This window comes from Brachionichthys hirsutus, chromosome 24 (genome assembly GCF_040956055.1).
Source record: "Brachionichthys hirsutus isolate HB-005 chromosome 24, CSIRO-AGI_Bhir_v1, whole genome shotgun sequence".
Taxonomy (NCBI): Eukaryota; Metazoa; Chordata; class Actinopteri; order Lophiiformes; family Brachionichthyidae; genus Brachionichthys; species Brachionichthys hirsutus.
Window position 1 is genome coordinate 697,465 of NC_090920.1, and position 9,860 is coordinate 707,324.

Genomic DNA, 9,860 nt, shown 5'->3' on the forward strand with positions numbered 1-9,860 from the left:
CTTCACGGAGCTCGCCGAGGGAATGTTCGGGAACGGCGGCGCCGAGCCAAAGGCGAGCGCGTCCAGCTTCCTGGAGGACGTCTTCGCCGGCTTCGAGTCCGGCAGCTTTGGCCGATCGGCGCCGGCGATGGCTGGCCTTTGGGATTTTGGGACGGAGGCGAAAGAGAGGGCAGGTAGAGAGGGAGACGTGAGCGGGGAGGACGAGGGGAGCGACGCCCCTCCTCTGTGGGCGGATGACGACGGCGACGCCCTGACGGTGGAGGAGCAGATCAAGAGGAACCGCTACTACGACGACGACGGCGACGACAGCGACGGCGCTTAGCGTCCGACCTCCACATCGCGTCCGTGGAGAGACGACCCGCTCCGATTCAGCCTAGACTAGTTTAGTTTTTTTGTACCGAGTCTCATGAATATTCTTCCGCTCTTTTACTCTGTGTAGCTTCGTTTAGCAAACGACCGAACGCACCTGGCGTGCAGAGAAAACACACACACACACACACACACACACACACACACACACTTCTGTTCTATCTTCTGGTTGAAATAAAGCTTTGTGAATTCAACATTTACATGACTTTTTAATCAGTAAGTGCACAGACATTAAGGGGCTCGCGGGAACGCTTCGCTGTGCCCCTTTTCGTCTGATCTATCGCCTCCCGAGATAACGGCGTCCAGCTAAGGCCTCTTTGGCGGAAGGCGTATTGATTTTCACTGATTGATCAGGCCCTGCTGCTGCAGCTACAGATTTTTCCATTAGAGTCACTTTTGTCACCTGTTCTTTCTTCACTTGCAGCTTGAACATGGGGGGGGGGGGGGTAATGAGAATATGCTGTAATGTTAATTACAACAAAAGGAAACTCGACTCCAGTGTCAGAAAAGTGATGGCTTTACAGATTCACGCTACAATGTGCTGACTCTCTTTGTGCTGCTGCTGGTTCAGTGATTCACATTCCTGCCCCCCCCCCCAAATGGCATCTTTTTTAATTGGGCTCTTTTTTTTTTCTTCTCCTGCAATTATTTTAGCCTCTCTGCCAAGCAGTGATCAGACAGGATGGGTTACAGATCATGAAACATCAGTGTGCAGCTATTGATGATAGCTGATTGGATGCAAACGGGTGTTACATTTTGATGAAACAATTTTAATTTTTTTATTTAACCTTTATTTAACCAGGTAAGTCAGTTGATAATTAATTCTCTTTTTCAATAACGACCTGGACCTAAGCTGCATGTTTTTGGCGGTGGGAGGAAGCCGGAGAACCCGGAGAGAACATGCAAACTCCACACAGAAAAGCCTCAAGTTGGATTTGAACCTGCAACCTTCTTGCTGTGAGGCAACGGTAACCACCGGGCCACCTTCTTTCATCTTTATTTTACATCAAAACTTTTTATGACAAAATATGAATGAAAGGTTCCATTTTACAATGTAAAGAATGAAGAAAAAATGGCCCCACAACTCTTGTTGATTATTGAATTAAAATGAACACGAGCCTTTTTTATTAACATATAATAATCTATATTGAATATTTCTCTCAAGTAATCTAATCAAATCAATCGCACAAACTCTGCAGCTAAACCGGTACCCAGAGTGCTTTAAATGTCCGTCAGATGACTCGCCGTTCAACAAAGCCGCATCCTCCTCCTCCTCCTCCTGATTGGCTGCATCCCTGTCTGTGAGCCGTGCGTTGATTGGACGGTCCCTCTCCTTCGCCGCGTGCCGCCGCCCCCCCCCCCCCCCGCCCCTACACTTTCCTGCACGAGCTCGCGGCGCGAGCCGCAGAGCATCTGACGGAGCCCGCGCGGCACGGAGCGGACGAATGCCGCGAAAGAGGACAAGTTGTGACGACATTTCACGGAAAACGACACCGGAAGGTGAGTAGAAAAACGCTAAAAAAAACTGCGTTCATCTCCGGTGAGCGTGGCTGCTTACTTAATGCTCGTTTCGGGCGCTCTCCCTCCTCCGGACGGATGCTTGCTGGCTGTTTTTTTTGGGGGGGGGGGGGGGGGGGGGGGTGAAATTGAGCCAAGTCCGTCATTTGCCGTGGTATTTCTGGTTACGTCATTTGACCCTTGCACCTGCTCCTGTGGTGAAGGAGGTTATTTTACATTCAAAAGACTGGCGCTGCGCTATTTTAAACTTGCCGGCGGAGGTGAACTTCACTTTGCCTTTGGGATGTACCTGCTCGCCCCCCCCCTCCTGTGTGTGTGTGTGTGTGTGTGTGTGTGGGAGAAAAAGAGATGGAGTAAATCCAGATAAGCATCTCATTTCGGGGTGTCTGATTGCTCCACAGGAAATCCATCAGTGTAATGTATTTTGACAGATACTTTGAAACGCGAACCGTCTCAAACGCAGCCTCTTTTTTTTAATTTTTTTATTACTGCCCCTTAAAGTGGTTCCATCAATGCTTCACTTCGCCTCTTTTTGCAGCTTTCAACCTTAAAATGACGCCCGAGTCGTTATTACCAGCAGCTCCGCCAAATTCTCTCATCTGTGCTGGCGTGCGACCAGATAGTGATGTCGGTGGGGGGGGGGGGGGGGACGACGTATAATTTAATTTCAGGAATGTCCTACAGCCTTCCATTCATCTGCCCCCCCCCCCCCCCCCCCATTCCTTCAGAATTAAGGATGTTTAGATTATCGCTGATGCGCTCTTCTTCGTGGCACAGATGTTGGTCTTTTGAAAAATGATCGTGATGATAATTGTGGGTCAAAAGGTTTCTGCTGCGAGCTGGAAAGAGACGCTGTGAACCTTTGGATGGCTGTTTACGTCTTTTTGCTGTTAACCACACCTTATTGATATCCAGTGTGAGGGCGCAACCCTCTTGCTGTGCATCTAATACAATAATTTAACCCTCATGCAGAGGATTTATAAGGGGAGGCATCCGTCCTGTCGGAGGTATCGAGCAAATATGACACAAGGAATTGATCTTTTGAAGCGTTCCGCGGTAAATCATTTGATGCCATTCTCACTCGTAGCGTGAAATAGGAAATTGAAGCTTTAATAAAATTAAAAAAAATCTGAAATGAATCTGCCAGAGCCTCTCAGGCAAGACCAGAGTCTCTTAATTACATCATATTTTAGTCCTGGAAGTGATTGGTATTCGATTTATGGTGCTGCACCGCGCTCACGGATGAGATAAACTGTATGTGACATTGATTAATGGCATTTGTGAACAGCACAATAGAAGAAAAAAAGTATTACAACACAGCCTATTAACTCCTTCACAGTTTCAATGCTTTTGCGCTTTTCCATCACGTTTCTTGTCGACACAGTTTAAAGGTAAATCTGTCAGTTAGTAGATTGTAGATCGTGTAATTCTGCACGTTGTAAAAACAAACTGTTGGCTGTCCCGCTCCTCGTTCCAGTATCTGTACATTTTACACTAATTGTGCTGTAGGGTCGTTTCTATCAGCGAGCGCTGACTCTCTTCTGGAGAGGAGATGCAGCCGATCTCCACAGAGATCGCATCATATCAACGTTTTAATGAACTCTATACTTTTCATTCCGGAGCTTGTGATTCAAAGGAAGTAGCTGGTGACATAAAGATGTTATGGTTTCCACCGCTACATCTCATATTCAGGTTGTGAACTTAATTAGACTGCCTGCTCTGCAATAAAGGCGGCTCGGCATTTCAGAGTTGTTTGTTTTATATCATCTTGTTATTAGCGTTATCTCTGGTATATAGAAACGGCTTTATTGGCATTGTAGCTGTGCACATACGGGTTCTTATTTATTTTTTCAAGAACAAAGATGAACAGAGGACAAATATATATATACATATATATGTTACGTGTTGAAATTGCAAACAAGCAAATTGCACAATTATGCAGCGTTGCAGAGAACAGAGTGCTGGAATGAATAAATAATGGATGGATCATCCATCGAGATTACCTTGTATACATTTAGTACGTTAGTCGTTATGAAAAGCATCTTAGAATTACATTTGACAGTAAGAGTCATTCATGTGTGGGGTTGATTCAAAAGCACTGAGATTCAATAGATGATGATGAAAGAAGAAACTATTCCTTTATGTTTGAAAGGAGTGAAAAGTGGGGCGTGTCTTTTTTCCTCTTCATAAAGGTCTGAGAGCGGCGAATGCTTTTTGCTTCTCAACGTCAGCCCTGAACGTTCGAGAGTCGGGGGGTGTGGAGTAGCTCGTCCCGCTGTCTGCTGAGATAATCTCGATGAAAGCTGAAGCGTGTGTTAGCGCAGAGCTGTTAATGGTAGCCGTTTGGCATTGTCAATCAGTTGTCAAAACATCGCCAGATCTTTTTTCTGAAGATAAAAGAGTTTGCTTGAAATGGCCTTTTCTCTTCTTGGTTTGAAAACTCAACCACACTTCACATTGCTTTATTTATTTATTCTCATCTTGTCAATAGACCATAATCACAGGTTGTAGAATCAATCCGAGGAGCAGCGTCACCCGTTAACGGCCTTGAGAGCCGCATCCGGCCCACCAAAGCTTTCTGCTAATGCATCAAGGAGGTGCTGACACATTACTTACCAGCTATCAATTAGCCTGACGACGATCCAAATAGTCAGTGATTAGTCGTTTATCTGGCCAGCTCCTCTGTAGGACCCTCGATCAAACTGCTTAGAAAGATTCTGCTTTATATTCTCCCCTGGTGAAGCATCCTTAAACCTCTCTCCAGGAGGCGCTGTAATTATTGCCCCTGACCTTTTCTTCAGATGGGGCAGATAAAAAAAAAGCCCAGTTCTCTCTGTGGGTATATTGTTATTCACTTGGCTTTCCCTCTGAATAATTAATAGCCTGAATGTAAAGAGGCTAACCAGGATTAGAGCGCTGCCCGGCTGCCGGTATTCATGTCACATTAATGGGTTCTGTGCAACAATGCATTAGTTTTTATCATTTTCTGCCTCCACTGTAATTGCTGATGGGCGGAGGCTGTCGTCTTCTATAAGGCCTTGAGCTGCTGCGGCTCTGAGATTCCTCTGATTCTGCTCGTTCTCTGAGGGCGTCCGCCGCTTTCACATTGATGTGCTCTGACCCTCTTCGCTGGCTCCTTCTCTTTTCGTCCAGCTCTCGCCATCTCTGCGGAAAAGGGGTTGGAAAGCTGCACGAAACAGCTCTGCGCTTAATTTGCGGAGTTTAGCTAGCATGTTGTGATCGTATGTGGGGCTGCCATCCAAAGTTTATTGGATCATTTGATAATCTTGTGGGCTGGAGCTTCCCCCACGGCTCTGAATATTCCATAGGCACGAATGGCAGATGCAGCCAACAAGGCTATGCTGTGATCTCATGATTTGCACTCACTCCTTTCAGAGGCAGGGCTCCAGAGAGTTTATGGTTTCATATGTGTCTGTGTGTGTTAGCGGGATTATCCAGAAACTACGCAAATCATTTCTAATAAATTTTATGGAGGGATGGAGCACAGATCGGGTAAACAAATCATGACAGTTTGGATCCGTAATGTTTTTATATCTCTCTTAAAATTGATATTATTTCACAATTTAAATATCTACAAATCATGCTACAAAGCTTCACACCTCAGCCAAACCGTTGCCTGGAACACGCATGTAGTTATACGTGCTAAACAATATCTTCATGTCTGCTGTTTATAATTTATATCCTCTGACAAATAATCTGTTTACAGATTGTGCAATCACAGTCATGGTGTGCGGTCACATATATTTAATCCGAGACATCCCACAGGTTGTCACCCATTTTCCTCCTTTTGTTTACAAAAATAACGGATGACAAAGAAATAAGGTGCGATTATCCCCAATGTTCCGCAAACACAAATCAGCACGATGTGAAAACACTCCAAAGCCCGACATCATGTCCTTGTCGCTGGTGCATTTCAGGCTGAAGAGGGGGGGTGACTTGCTGCTGCCACGTATGTGATTGCAGCGTTCCATAAGACTGGGTTTGTTGGGGAGCCTCGTTTCTGTTTGGTGGGCTGCGTTTTGAGAGTCCTCCATTTGTATGATTGCAGTCACAAAGGCAGTTAGAGGTAGCGTGGGGGGGGGGGCAAGACTGTGCAATCTGCAACCTGCTCCCCCCTTATCTCGTACTCTGCCAGCTGTGGGTGCATGTTAGGTTCCGCCGCCTCCCCGTTTCCTCACACAAAGCCTGCAGAGCCCCTTCTGCCCCCTGTGATTGGCAGAGCTTCGTCTGCTATCCCTGAGTTTTTATTTTTTACTTTCTACTGGCTTGCCAAGCTTTTTGCTGTGACTTTTCTCCATGTTCCCTCCTCTGTCAAATAGACGATTGGGTTTTCATCAGAGTGGTCAAATAGAGGGGCGAGGACCCCATCAGCCGCCTCCTTGTGTGCCTCTAGGAGCTCTGTATTTACAGGCTCCGCAGGAAGTTTGTTGGTATTGGGCCTTGATTCTGCTTTATCTCTGCCGCCGCATGCAGACCATGTCGCTCTAATTCTCAGGTAGTTCTGCCGCTGATTTTAATGCCACGCTGTATAATGCAACTATGTTTTGTACACATTATCCACAGTATAATTAATCTCACACTATTTACATACAGCACAATTATCTCAGGTGTGTTTCATTACACAGAAAGCGTATTTAAGGGTCTCTATCCTTTGAGGCTCGTATGCAAATGTTATATTTGCATCATAAAACGGCGTCTGCCAAATTGATGTTGAGGACAGGCGGATTTAATGTGGAGCAAGCTCATCCCAGTTGGTCTTGTTAGCTGACAGTAAGGAGAAAAATATATTTGCTTGAGATTGACAGACCTGGATAACAAAGTTTCTGAGCTGATCTTCAGGACTGAACCAATGTTTCTTTTCAAACAGTTGTGAGATTGCGCTTGATCCATCAGAGGCAACTGTGTGTGCGCAGTGGGATGATATGCTGAGACGCGAAAGGTGCTTTTATCCCAGATGAGGCTCTAAAGCTCAGATTTGTGCATCTAAAATGCACTTTTTCTACACGTAAAGCTTCTCATGTTGCTTGAAACACAAAGCTGCGTTTCACTTTGCAGTCAATATCTGCCTTTGGCTGCTTCTGGGATTCACCGCCACTGCTCACATTTGTTCAGCTCTCAATATTGATGATTGCGAAATGGATCAATTGCGTCTTTGTAAATTGCAAGGAGCTGGAAAGCAATTAAAAAAGTTTTCGTTTGGCCTAATTTTACTTTCATTTCACTTGAGCCTAGAGAATTCCATATTAGATAGAGCTGCAACCGCTCAATTGATCCGCTAGTTGTTTTCACTTGAATATTGAAACCACACAGTTTTCTGTTGGGAGTCTAAAGCCCAGCCATATTCAGTTTGCAGTCACAAAATAACAGTTTGAGATTAAATTGAGTGTTTCTTAATCAACTGTATTCATTTGAATTTGATTAAGATTAGAACAATATTTGACGGAATATGAACTCGGCGCTTAAACAGCTGCCACCCTACTTTAATATTATTCTGCAGTTTTATTTGGTTTACTGCGATGTGCATCTTACACTTCACCACCACTAAAAGGTTCTTTGCAGATCATGATTGAAACATTTAAGTAAGTGCTTTTTCATGTTGCAAATAAACTTAATAAAACACCTTAAGTGGAAAATGAAGTGGATTCAAAACCGATTTGGGTTCTTCAGGAGGAACATTGTTATCCCTGTAAGAGCATCTTGGTGAAATGTTCAGCCTCGGGCTGTAAGGTACATTATGTATTATCTTCTGCTTTCCAGTGTTGGACCCCTACGTGGCCCTGTAGCGTCCATGCTACAGACGCTTTGTAATCTTCATACAGTTTTTGCAGAAGTTGGGCTCGTTTGTTCCTTTTCTTGTGCAGGAATGGCTGTGAGACTAAGAAGGTCAGATCGTCTGCCTGCCTGATCACTAGAGAGGTTTTTCTTTTTCTTTTTTAAGCACATATTCCTACTTTCGCCTCCTATTTCAGCTGTTATTTTACCTTATTTGAAGGAAAGAGCTTCTGTTTTGCTGCTAGTAGTAAAATACACATTTGTAGATTGCAGAAATTCTTGCTCTTTTGTGGAAAATTCAGTACATTTGGCTTCCTTTTTGGCAAAACAACTAATGCGTGTTCTGCTGCGATGCACGCCGTGTCCTTTCTAATACGTGAACCACATGCATTTTTCACGATGCGGTTGATTACATTCTCTAGATGATATTTCATATTTAATCTGCTGCAGGCGCAATGGATTTCACTTACGCCGGAGCGGCCATTAATATGCAGAATATCCACATTACAGGAAGGCATATGCGTTTTTATATTCTACTACTTTCCGTTTGCTGCTGTTGAAATAATTAATTGGCTCATAGATGGCGCGGCGGCCCAGGGGGTAGCGTTCTTACATCGGCGCAAGAAGGTTCCAGGTTCGAAATGTCTGTAATGTCTGTATTATTATACGCAGACAAAACAAGACGGCCTGTCACCATCGAGACGGTTCCCCTATCTTATGTCCGATTGAACGTGAACAGCCCATGTGTAATGAACCAGGTGATGCTTTCCTGTTTGTAGGATTGCAGCTCTGACTCCCTATGGGCTCTGAGATGTGTTTGATGTGCTGTGACGACTAAAGATGCCGCAAACAGTTCTGCAGGTTCAGAGCCAACGCACACAGCGGTCTCCCAGCGCACGCCAAATAGGACATGGGGGAGTTTTACGGCAGCAGGCTGTGGTTTTGGTTCTTTTTTTGGCTTTTTGTTGGGCATTAATGGTGATAAGATGTTGTTCCATTGAAATGAAAATTAGCGGAAGAGAAACCATCCCCGTGGCAACTTTTGTTTTCTGTCAAGGTTTCTATTTTTATTTATTTCATGTGAATTACATCTGTTGCATCAGGCAATAAAAAAAAGCTGGGCCGTCCCAGGGCGCTGAACAAAATCTGCTATCGCTCAGATTTGCTTCATGTCGCACTAAGTGAGACGTGTGTAGTGAAGTCTTCTGTTATAATTTTTTATGTCTGGCAAAAAACAAACAAACAATCTTTGGCACATGAACTTCTGTGTGGGAAAATGCCAAATCTATAGAGGAGAGAGCAGCTCTGACTCGGGATGTCCGTCCCCCCCGTTGCCACGGCGCTGGGTCATCCATCAGTGTCTTCTGTGAAGATCCATTGTTTTTTGTCAGCGACTAAATATTTCATCGCTACTTTTTCTCACGAATGTCAACTGTCATCTGAGACGGCCCAGAATTGCCTCGTCAGAGCACGACAGCTGTTAATATTAAGAGTTCCTCCGCCCTTTTCCCGATCAGATTAAAATGGCCGTACCGTTTTTATATGGACTCTTGCTACTTGTTTCAGTGTGTTCCCTTACATGCTTTCTGTGCATGGTGACGGTGTCCCATGATGTAACGTCACAGCTTTTCACCTGCTTTTCACACATATTCATCACCCTTAGGGGAGTAATCTAGGGTGCTGGAGATCACCTTAGGTTAGGCTACAGGAAGCATGAAATATAGATGATAGACCTAGATCCACGCCCCCCTCTTTCCCTTTATCGAGCGCTATGATCTATTGAGGGAGAAACCCGGAGCGATCCTCAAATAAAAGCAATAACTCTGTGGAGAAGGAAATCGAGACGCAGGCGTGTCCTAGCGACCCAGACAACCCCCCCCTCCCCCTAACTCTGTCGTGTGTATGGACATTTGTTTTGCATTCCTCCTCGTCCTGTTGCTGCCGTCTCGCTCGGGTTCATCATCGGCTGCACCCGTAGATGGCTTATTGCCTTTTTCCACCCTCATCTGTCCGCCTGGCTGAAAAGGCCTCCCAGGAGGAGATTAGCAATCCAATAACTCGTGGAGCATCCACCTCAGCATCAGGTGCCCCCCAGAGTGAATGCTGATGAGAACAGCCAGGACTCCATAATAACAGTCCAGGCAGTGTTTGCTACCCACGAGTCGTCTTGCAGAAGAAGC